Genomic DNA, 12,207 nt, shown 5'->3' with positions numbered 1-12,207 from the left:
CAACAGCTATTTACTAGGTGTAGAAATTGTTTCGCCAAGAGCAGAACTGGCTGATTATTAAGGAGTTAATTTCACCTACCTTGCCACCATCCCATCATAAAAAAACAGTCTGAAAAGGCTTGGCTTTTCCCATACACAAAATTCAAGATTTCAGATTAAGAACAAATCCTCTTCAAGTTCTATCCAGGATTCATGTACTTGGTTAAGCTGTGTAGCATGGTAGTAAGAGCTCCTGTAAATCGGACCAATCTTTAAATCAAAGCAACCTTATACTTCTCTCCCCTTCCAAACCCATGCGCTGTGAGGTGAAACCTTTGAGTTGTAGGAACATGGAAGGAGAAACTAGTAGGGCAGGAAATGCTTGCATGTGATTGACTCTTGCTGTATAAGCAGGTTTCCTCCTGCTTTTCCAGGGAGAAGGAATGTTGCATGAAGACAACATAGTCCAGCGGTTGCTTTGTCTGATGTAACTATGGGTGGTATTTGGGATGGAAAAAGTTGGTTCTATGGTAATCAATACCACAATGGGGGATGGTGCCTGAGGAAACCATTTCTTTCACAAGCAAGTGCATGATACCTTTTTCCACATCTATTTGACCACTTAACCCAAAGGAAAACATGTTGTTTCTCTGCACCAGGCTTTGTTATTTCCCCTTTCCAAGAGGATGAGGCCAATATCAGAGTGAAGGTGTGAGAATTTGGAAGCAGAACTGTTTACTGTGTGCAAAAGGGGACAGGTTCCTTGTGACACCAACAAAATCAAAACTACAAAGTTTATAGTTTGGGGCTAGCCTCAACGGCAGTAAAAATTAAATTGTCCCTTTAGATTCTTTTGTTTATTGAAACACAAAAGCCAGAAGTGTAGGAACTTGCTTTCCATGGCTCGCAGCAAAAGCAGGGTTGAAGGATTGGTATGAACTATTTCTCAGACACAGCTGTGCCTGAGACCCCAGCAGGTTCTCCTCTGAGACCCAGGCCACAGTCACAAGTGGTATGCAGCCTTGTAAATCCAGCTGGCCAAAGAACTTTGCTACTCAACCAGCAGGAAACATGTTTTGTAGGTACTATGGCATGTGCATATCTCTTTGGTCTTACCTCCACGTGTCAGATAAGCCTCTCTTCCTGAATTTTTGCACAAACAGGAGCTGCTGCCTCACACTGCAGCAGACTGGACTCTAGCCTCTCATAAATGCAGTGTCTGCCCAGCAATATCCTGCCCTGAAGGAGAGAAGTTGCTAGGCCCTGCCAAGTATCACACACCAAGAACATGTCCAGTGGAGACAAGCCCACACAGCAGCTTCCACGTGTGGGCATTCTCACTGAGTTCTTCCTACAGGCAGTCCGAATTCAGCTGTTCACACACAGAGAGTTGTGGTAAGCTAATATTCAAATAAAAAGCATTGGTAAGGCATACCTCTGTGTACCGCCCCTTAGCACTGTCTTGGCCTTTCCTGGGTCAGTGTGGGATTGTTCCCTGTGTTTGCTCCTAGAGGTTTTATTTCTACCTCTGCCAGCCTAATTATAATTGTCCTAGCTGAGAGTGCGTTCTATATCCTTCATTTGCTAGGCAACCAAACGTCCATACATTTCCATAGGGGTCTGTAAACATCCCATGGTACATTCTCCTAATTAGAAAACAATGTCTGTAGTTGTGTTTACATTGCTATGCTTATTAGGATGTAAAATGCTGGGCTGGTTTCGTGTTATGTGCAACCTGAGATTGTACATTTGTGTGCTGTTAGGGGGAGTTTTTAATTGGTTTTTAAGAGATGTATCTTGGGGGTTTCTTGGTTTCTGAATCAACACAGACAGAGGGTTTACAGCTAGCTATTGTATGAAATTACAGATCATATGTTCCCTGTGAACTTTCCCTAACTTTATTCAACTCCAAAAATGCAAGTTGAGTTAAAGAGGAAAAAACTGCACGGGTTCAGCAATGAGCCACCTCCTTGGGGGGCATTACTGTGATCAAGTGGTAAGTTTCAGGTCAGTTGGGCAGAGCTAGTAACATGTACCTTAAAAGTCAATGAATATCTGTAAAAAGGGCAGAGGTTTCCCACATTTCTGGGAAGATTCACAGTATTCTAGAAGCATAAAGAGGGAATCCATGAGTTCATAAGTTCTGATCTTCCATGTAATGCAGACTGTAGTAATCAAAATCAATTCCAGATCAATGTCTTTTGGACTGAATGTGTGTTTGAGAAAGGAGTCCAATCTTGCTTCAGAGGTTGCCAGTAGTGAAGAGTTGACTGCTACCTTAGTAAATTGTTCCAGTTGTTAGAAATTTTCACTTTACCGCTGCTCTAAATTCTCACTTCAACCCCCTGCCACCAAATCTCATTACACCTGTCTGCCAGAATGAAAAGCCTATGGTCAATTTTGTTCCCCATATTGCTGCTTCAACAGAATGCAAGGTCACTCAGTAACAATAATAAATTGCAGTATGGGATGCTTCTGCTTGAAACCCACTTTGTAACCTCCTAATTAAACTCACGGCTCTTGTCTGAACCTTTTCCAGTCTATCAACATACTGTGAATGGTGGGCCCAGGCACTGTATACTGCCAAATGCATCAGTACCAAATGCAAGGGTGGTGGAATTACGTTTTGTTATTGATGATGTTACACCACAGAATCCCAGAAATGTTGACTGGAATAACCTTTTTTGGAGACATGCTCACCACCTGATGCCTTACAGAGTAAGGCAGATCTTAACTCCCTTTGGCAGTCTGCACCTGGCTCCTTTATTAGCCACATTCATGAACAGCTGAAGGCTGCAGCATGGAGGATCAGCAGTACTACGAAGTCTCCAGGAGTCCCTGTTGTGCTAGTCACTAAGGGTGCAGACTTACAGTGGCATGCCTCTGCCCAGCTGCAGCAGAAAGAGTATTCAAGGGTTAGCATTCAATGCTAACCCTTAAGCAAATAGTGCATTGACCTCCCAGTTAACAGAGTGGCCCTTCTTGCTTATTTTATTCCCAGCACTTGAACTGCAGCACATTCCAGTTGGGTAAAAAGACTTTGCTGTTTGGGGCACGCTGGAGTCAGGTGGTGAGCATACCAACAGCCAGACAGGATACTGCGCTTCCTGTGAGAGTAAATACTGAAAGTCATGCAAAGCATCTTTCATTCTGGCTTGGCGGCAACAGCCAGTACAGCCTGGAAAGGAAGGGACTTCACAGAGACAGAGAGATTATTCTCTTCTGGCTTAGAAACTACCTGGCCTTTTAATCATATTTTAAAGCCTGTAGTTTTAAAAGCTGCTCTCTTTGTTGGCAAAACGTGCACCCGCAAACCCCCCATCTGCTGGGAGCTTGCAGTCTTACTTGGGGATCTGCTATGCAGGAATACCACCGTGTGTGGATGCTCTGCACCTCTGAAGTTTGTGCCTAAGACTACAGCACGGGATGACTGAAGGAGCTCTTGGACTTATCCCAAGTCTGTGTTCAAACACTAAACTAAGAGAGAAACATGCAACTAAGAAACAGTCCAGATTTGCCTTGAGTAATTGCACCTCTGGACAGTCTTTCTTAAGGGCTCTAAGCACTATTACCACCAGGAGAGTGACACTGGGTTTGTCTTGGGATGGTTTGTTTTATTTTTCAAAGAGGCAGTTCAAAAAGCCGTCAAGGGAATGTTTTAAAAGTTTCAGCAAGCTTCATACAGAGCAGAGTCAGAGCTCCTTTGGCAGAAACTCCCTGATCTATTAAGTCATCTTCAGAGTTCACAAGGACTAACCTGAAAAGCTAGATTCTTCCCCACAACTACATGGAAAGCATTTTCTAGACATTCAGAACGGTTTCCCATGCGGTGTGGTTGTTGACATACAGATGGACTGAAACAGATGCCAATGGCATCCTTATTGTTGCATTTTACAAGCTGCATCATTTGCAGTCTCAAGCCCAGAGTGAACTGCAGCCATTCCATGCCGTTTGCTGACGTCTCCAGGTGGTCATAGTGAGGATGAGCACAGGAAAGCCATCGGGATCACAGTAGCCAGCAGATTCTGCAACAGATGGTTCTAACCTTTCATCATAACATTCAGGTGTTGTATTTTATAATATTTGGGAGCCTCCCATTGGAGTGGGCTGGAAGGAAGTCGAACCCCATCTAGGCATGTTGGAGATGTGTTTCAACAAATCCTTTAATTTCCATAAACAAGTGCAGTTACAAATCCAGCCTTTACTCCTGTCTGTCTTTATTCCCCATCTGTAAAACAGAAATGGCAGCACAGTCTGGCTCATGGAGGTACCTGAGGAGAGAAATATCACCACCATGCAGGACTAGCTCAGTTAAAACAAGTCACAAGTGCAAATCAATACTAGTATCCACAGCCAGGTCCCAACAGGATTTTTCCATCACCTTGTGGAAGGAACTTTTCAGTTTTCTGACAAACAGTAAAAACGATATTATATTCTTTAAAAAGCTTGCCTTTCATACAGATATCCACAAAGTTTGTGATGTTAAAACAAATTTTCCCAAGCTGGTCTATTATATGTGTTTTCCTAATGGAGAACTCAGTATTTTCAATTTTACTTGCAAAACTGTATTTACATCAAACTTTGTTTTGATTTTATAGACTCTAGCACTACTTTTAGGGTTATGTTATCCATTGAGGCTTAAAGCCAGTGGAGTCATCTTGGTAAGTCAGACTTTATGGCTATTTTCATGCAATCTGATGTAACATCAGTCCAAGCTTTTGGAAGGAAATGGCTTTCAGGACCGCCAGTTGATTTGTGAAAAGATACTGCAAGGATATTCTCTCCCTATTGTGCATTTCTTCGCTAATAAAACTACAGAATAGTCTAATACTTCAATGTCTGGAAGGGTTTTAATATCTCTTCCTTCTTGTCTAGCAACATTTTAGTAAAAGAACCAGATATGATACCTTTTTAACAGAAAGGAAATGGCTTAAAATCACTGTGATATTTTTGGAGTGTTTCCAGCTATCTGTTGCTCTGTACTTCGACAATTGGCTTTATTTATTGTCCATGCAGTATTTTTAAAGTATTTTATTGCTTCTACAGTGTAAGCAGAGATCTTTGGAGAAAAGAAGGCTTGATGGGGATGTTTTGAGGGTTGTGCCCTGTGATGTGCTCTGACTACTGAGGTTTTCATCATAAATCCTTGTGATATAATCCCATTCCCTAGAAGTGTTCTTCTGCAGATTCCGAAGTGTTTTACCAACATCAGTTGTCTTCAGTATCCCAATAAGAAGTGTATTATCTGGCAGTTTCAGCATGGGAAAATGAGGTGCTGGAGGGAAGCTGACTTGCACGCAGTCTGTAAGGCATCAGTAATGAACACAGATTTCCCTGGAGTGATTCCTCCAGGAGGAAGCAATCACAAACGGGTTGGTCCTGGTATCTAAGATACCATTTTTCTTTTCTTTTGCAACATACTCTGTTTTCCAGGATCCTTCCACCTTTTTTCCCCAGGCAGCAGACTTGCAGTGATGGTCTCAACCTTCTCTACAGTACATCTGTAAGTTAGGACATTTGGCATGCACCCCTATGAAACATAAACAGCTGTAGCACATCTCTGCTCCCCACCCCCCGATCTCTTATCTTTGCAAGCCCCTCACTTTACAGATCTGACCATTCCTTGCAGGTTGTATCATTCTCCAACTTTGCCCTAATGTTTTCACTATGGTGCCTAAGCTGAACTGAAGATCTGGAGAAATTCGTAGTCCTATGTGAGTAGCTGTGCCAGTAACAATTAAGCCTGAGCTGGTTTTTGATATCTATTCAAAAAAGCAAAGCTGTTTTTCCTTCAGAATGTATCGCATTACTCCAAATAGCCACATCCTTTCAAAACATGCTCCTGTGCTGTTCATACTCTCCTCTGGAAACCACTGTGTTCAACTGCTATTTTTCATGATCATATGCAGTTATCTACTTGCCAGTTTCTACTTCTTGCTCACAGTTGCTGTCCTCTTCCACAGCAGGAAAGTGACCAGCAGCTTCATACCTCGTATACATCACCTGCAGGACAACCATGGAACCGTACAGAGGTAGGACAGCTGCTGTCCTGTCAGGAACATCTGCAGAGAACAGTCGCTCCTTCTCCAAGTAGACCCATCTATATCATTCTTGTGCAACAGATGACATGTTTAAGGATGTGGATCAAGGCTGAAGGGATTCCAAATTTATATCCCACCCTTTGCAAAAGGTACCCACAGGATCTTGGGTAAAGCATTGGATCTCCCTGTCACACTTTGCCTTGTGAAATGCAAGGAATGCTTCTGCCTTTAGTTCTTTCATCTGAAGGGACAGTAAGTAAACGCTTTAGTGCAAGTACTGTATGGAAGGGGACAGACAAGTCCCAGTTGTGTATGGGATTGGTATTACACTAGCATTTACTGAAAATGTAATCAGAAATGAGAGCCCTAAAAAGCCAAAAAACACACCTTTGAACTCCACTCTTCTCCTGTTGAGGGACAAATGAAGGAATGTAATCAAGTATTTGGTAGAAACAACAATAAATGCATGCTCAACAAGTTCTGAATCTTATTCACTTAATATCATGTTGAAAAAAAATTCTAAATATTGCAAAAACTCATGGACTGGAAGCTTGAAAACTTTCTTATAAATTACAGTGCTATTATAACACAGATTTATATTAATGTTTCTTTAGTGCTTCAAAAAACTACCTGTCCTGAAATGAAACATGTGAAATTAATCTATTCCAATTCCTTTTGCATTATTCTCTTTACAAGCTGGAGACCTAACTTATCTGTATCTGATGAAGTGCCAATAATGATAGTCTTTAAGCAAAAACTTACCCAAATTCCTGGCGTGGTTTAGTTTCAGGATAATCAAGTACAGATTTCCAGGGTGTTTCTGTAACTGATTTTGTATTTGGTGTATGTTTATAAGAGATTTCTGTCATATGAGAGAAGACAGGGTCATTCAGAGTTTGGCTTTGCACCTGAATTACTGGTGTTGGTATTTACTTCCTCATCATTTTCTTTCAGGTATTAACCTCTGTTAACAAGGACTGGGACATGACAAGCATTATACCTGGATAAAAGGACGTTACTGGGACATGGGTGTTCCCATGTCTTGGTTCTGGTAGAGGGGGAGGGTCTGGAATTAAACTGTATGTAGTGTGCATTAGGGTGTGCGTTAGTGTATGACAGTGTTATCTACTGCTACATTTGGGCCTCTTGCCCCTTTGCAGTTAAAGGATTTCCAGGCTCAGCACCACAGAAAGACTTGTCACAGCAGCCCTGCCAGGCAGGCATGTGTTTCCTGTCCACAAGGCACAGAGGAGACATGTCCATGTCAAGGCCAGAAATGTAAGTTCAGAATAGAGACTGGAACTCTTATGATTTCCATCCATATTATTGTATTGAAGCAGCCTCCAGCAATGTGAATCACAGTTCAGAACTATCCTCTGCAAACGCAGATCAAAAAGATTTTTATTGCCCAAAAAATACTTTCACTCCATGTGCAGCTTGAGAGAGGTTGGTGCACACCAGGTAGTATGGGAGAGAGGGAGATCATGTCCAGTGAGGAAATCTTATGGCCCATGCACCTTTGTGATACCACAGCTGGACAAGGATTTTGCTGTGCCATTCAGCCCTTCCCACAGTGGCCTGGATTCAGCACTTTGGCTGGGTGCTGTATATTACACGTCTTTGAGTGATTCTCAAACTCCTTGAAGTCTCCAGCTAAGCCAGCAGCAGCACAACTGTTTACACTTTTATCTGGCTGTTTTCTTTGGGGTCAATCTTAAAATGAAACTTGCCTTGAGAAGCAGAGAGTAATTTGGGAGCCTTTCTGGTTCTGCACGTACTGGAATGGGTACAATCATTCATATTTTGCCCAAAACTCAGTGAAATAGTTGAATATTTTCTAGACAGCTGCCATGTCTAATCACACTTATTTGTGTTTAAATATTGACGTATGGTTCCCATTTCTGGGAAGCCTTCATGCCATCTAATGGACACAACATTATTTTAAAATTGTGGACACAGGCAGAAACACTGCTTGACATTAGACTGATTCTGAAACAAGGTAACCCTATTTAGAGTTAATTATGACCCCTCGAGGGGAGCTGGCATAAGAAGCCCTGAGAATATTTAGAAAATTGGGATGTTAGTCCAAGAAACGTTTATTGGGCTTGAAATGAGCCCACATCTTTTTTCTTTTTTCTTTTCACTTTTTTTTTTCAGTTTGAGAGGAACAAGTATAATTGAATTGGCAAAGCGTTCTCTCTGACATTGATTTTTACAACAACTTTACCTTTTAGACAGAGTCTCACATGTTATTGATTTGAAAATTCATTGTGAATGTTTTAAGATATGGTTTCTGTCTGCTCTGGGGAAGAGAAAGAACAACATGCAAAATAGTACAGTGTAAAGTACAGGTCAGGAACAGAACAGTTCATGTGATGTTTTCCTGCTTTTAAACCCAACATTTGGCTATATGTGTTTCCAGAGTTTGTTGTTCCTATTGACTTATTTTTCTCTGCAACTCTGACAGTTATGACGGGGCACAAGCTACCCCTAGACTAATTTATGTCTGTGCCCATGCCCACACAGAACTCCGTTCTTCAGATGTCGGACAACTCTCTTAAGGGGGAAAAAATAGCAAGTCAACTTTGAAAAATATTCTCTTACTTTTGGTTTTAATTAGTGGTGCTCAATTACACAAAGGCATTATCATTGTATCAACAGAAAGACCCCCACTGACTCTTCTGAGGCCTGGAGTATCACCTTGCACCAGAGGAAACCAGTTTTATATGGCAGCGATCTTTCCCTAGAGACTGAGAGTACTCAGCTGTTAGAGATGGTTTTACACTTTGTCTCTCTTGAGTATTCATTGTCTGTGATGCCTTATTTCCCCTCTATGTTATTTTTCCAGGCAATGTTAAAATGGCACAGGACTGGATATAGAGCTGACATGTACATTGGAGAGATATTGTTTAGGTAGGCATTAGGATATGGCTTGCCTGAGTGCTATTCAGTAATTCCTGAATTTGAATCATTAATTTACTAAAATAACACTTTCTTATGCAGCAAATCACTTGTGACTCTACCCTTGTGATTGGGACCTCAGGGTGGACCAACTCAGAGACTCTGCAGCCTACTCAGGCCTTCCTAAGTAAAACAGCCTAGTCTCACGTTCTCATTGCCTCCCTATTCATTGTATTTGTGGTATTTCACAGCTATATTATCTTGTGGTGGCAATCAGGGAACAATGCAATCAGAAATGTGTCTTCGTGCATTGGTATGCACAGAGGTATGACCATATGAGACTATTTCTCTAATACAGAGCAAAAATTGACCAACACATGTGGATCCTGGAACTGAAGGGGACACCTGGGCTTGGAGAAATCCCTTCAGGCTGTATGTGTACAAAGGCAATGCCATGCAATCTCCAGGCCTCTCAGGGCCCACGTTGTATGGTGTTTTATACATACATCCCAAGTTTATTCACATTCTGGAAAGCTGCCTCAGGAATGTCTACAATCTGGCATGCAGCATATTACAGCCACATTGCTTAAAGCACCCTTCGGCCAGCAAATTCCACCCCATTCCTGTACAAAGATCCCTCTCTGTAGCTGCAGGCTCAGATGGAGCACAGCCTCCTGCAGTGCAGATGTTTGCTCACTCTATATCTTCATCCCAGCAAGAGTGGCATACAGGCAGGCTCTGCAGGTTGTTAATCTGTTGGGGTGTGGACCCCACCTGCATCATCTGCAGCAGCATCCTTTGCAATGGAGGAAAGACCCAGCTGATGGAGGACTCATCACAATCCTCCATGGGGATCCTTCCTTCCCTCTGCTCCTTAGGTTCACTTGGAAAATAGGTGACCTGTAGCCAGTACTCAAAGCTGAGGTGAAGCCAGGCCACATTTCCCAGGTGACTCTTTGTAAAGAGGAACTGGAGCACTGACCTGCCTCAGGTTGCGGTGTCCGTAGGAAGTACAGTGGAAAACAACAGATCATGGTCTGAGAAGTAACAGAGGAAAACTGAGCAATAAAGCCTCCCTATTTCACACATCTACCCAGATGCCCAGAATTAAAAAGGGGCTGCAGTGTGTTTTTAAGCTGAATAGTTCTCCTCATTAGGGACCAAGGTATTAATTGCCTCAGCAAAAAATTACATGTACTGCACCACATTGCTTGCAGAAGTTGCTGATGCCCAGAAGCAAAGATAATACTACATTCCCTCTATTCTCTAGTCTCTCCTCTGAGAATTCACGTCAGTAGCAACCCATTAGATCTCAACACAGTTTCCAAGAAATGTGGCTAAAACAGCATTTTTGGGGGGTAACAAAAATAAATGGGACTCAAAAGAAAAGCAATTTACCTAGGAAAATCTGAGAGCTCCAACCATCAGCATATCTCAGCTTGCTTGGGATTTTTTTATTTTTATTCTGCATTTTCTAAATGGCATGGATTCAGTTCCTGTAGATGGGCCGTGACGGTGCACATCTGGTTTTATGGTTAAGGAAATTGCTGATTGAATCGATACACTCAGCACAGCTGACTGGAGTAAATAAAAAAGGATTTGAAGGAAGCCTTGTTTTCCCCTAGATAGATGAGTCTACCTTCAGCGCTGTTGCAGTTGCCCTGGAGTCAGTGGAGTGACGCGAGGCAAGACGAGCGGTCAGTGTATTTCGTCATGAACTGAGCTTGCTTGTTCTTTGCCCATCATAACTTCAGTTTTGTGAGAATGTAGCTCTTAAAGAGCAGCAACCGTTTTCTGCCCGACTCACCACAGTCAGTAACAGAGAAAGCTGGCAGGCTGGGCCCTCTGCAGAAAAGTGGGACCGACCCACTGGGTAAATCATTTCCATCACTGGACTCCACAATCACTCCTGATGATTCTGCATGGAGCAGTTGTCAAACATGAGCTTCTTTGTTCTCAAAAGCCCACGGGAAAGGATGGGGTAAATGGTAGGAAAAAGTGGTGTGTCCAAAAGGGTAGCAGTGGGAGGTGTTGGGGGTTCAAACCTGGCAGTAAATTGTGCCTCAGTGTAAATGAACTGCAAAACTCCCGCGGAGCCCTGGGGTTTTGTAGGTCACAGGCTCATGTTTCTCTGCTCCAACCTTTTGGGCACAATACAACTGTAAAAATTCCCTGTGGGGACATGTGAAAAAAAGTTCCAATCAACTTTTGCAGTGATGGGGAAGCCAGAGAGTGGCACCTAAAGAGTTTGTGCGAATGCATGATGGACTTGACCTGTCAGGGTGATCCCCTGGGTGGGCAAAAGGCTACAAGCACCAGTTTACTGCTCTCTGTCTTTCTCTGGTATGTATGAGATTCCCACAGAGCAACTGGCTGGCTGTAACCTTTCCAGCAACGTGCATTTAAGCTGATAATTGAAGGTAAGACACAGACCTTTAAAAAAAATACCTGTTTTATTTGTTGTCTTTGTTCTCCTTGTGCAGACCATACAGAGAGTCTTTCAGGCCCCTGTTTTCTTTCAAAGCCTGTATCGATCACAGCTGTGAAGTTATCGTCCTAGGAGTGGTTTTTCCTAGGCAGTGGGAAAGTTATTTTCTTAGGCACCTCATTGTCACTTCATATTCTTGGGAACTACTTAAGAGCAAGATCTGTTAGCTTTATGACAAATCCCTTTATTTACATGGAGGGATGGCACTAAAACATTTCAGGAACAGCCTGCAAACAAAAATACTGGTGCAAAGTTTGCTCTGAGCCATCCTCAGCACTGTTTCTCTCCCAGCTCTTACCGCTGCAGCCTGGATCACTTCCTACAAACGCAATCTGCACCTCAAGTTTTAACTTCTCTCCTTGCTGCAGCCAGGTCACTGCCTTACAATAAAACCCAAGCAAAGACAAGGTAGGTGGATTTTTTACTAATGCCTAGTGGCTGTTGGTGCTCTGTGGCCCTAAACCAGCACAGCTGAGCCTCATTTAGCTAATTTGACCTCTCCAGAGAGGCCTGTTGAACAGTCTCTCATGGGTAATTCTAGTGGAAAGCTGTAGGTGTTCTCCACACCCAGGGAGGGTAGGGGCTTCCTTGTGTATAATTACACTCAACTTACAAAGAGCATGTGAAGAAATAGAGATACAACTTGGTTTGCACATGCAGTGATGTCTCTAGTTCCTGCCACAAAGAGCTTTTGGTTTACCCTTTGCTTAAAGTCTGTGTCACCTCAAGCCCTGTGGCAGCAGCCCAGCAAAGAAAGTATTACCTGCCCACTGGAGGTAGCTGTGCTCCACTCCAAGG

The 12,207-nt window shown here is 42.8% G+C and overlaps 1 protein-coding gene across 1 annotated transcript in view; it reads left to right on the top strand.

Moving 5' to 3' along the window:
• Window positions 1-12,207, top strand: part of CCDC92 (coiled-coil domain containing 92) — a 139,594-nt gene that overhangs the window by 53,154 nt on the left and 74,233 nt on the right. The window contains exons 6-8 of the mRNA XM_075110347.1: window positions 5,943-6,011; window positions 6,102-6,272; window positions 6,975-11,341. The gene's annotated coding sequence lies outside the window, so the exon portion shown is untranslated. The remainder of the gene's footprint in view (window positions 1-5,942; window positions 6,012-6,101; window positions 6,273-6,974; window positions 11,342-12,207) is intronic.

This window comes from Phalacrocorax aristotelis, chromosome 15 (assembly GCF_949628215.1).
Source record: "Phalacrocorax aristotelis chromosome 15, bGulAri2.1, whole genome shotgun sequence".
Lineage (NCBI taxonomy): Eukaryota > Metazoa > Chordata > Aves > Suliformes > Phalacrocoracidae > Phalacrocorax > Phalacrocorax aristotelis.
The sequence above is the reverse complement of the archived record's forward strand: the minus strand, read 5'-3'. Positions and strand labels throughout refer to the sequence as shown.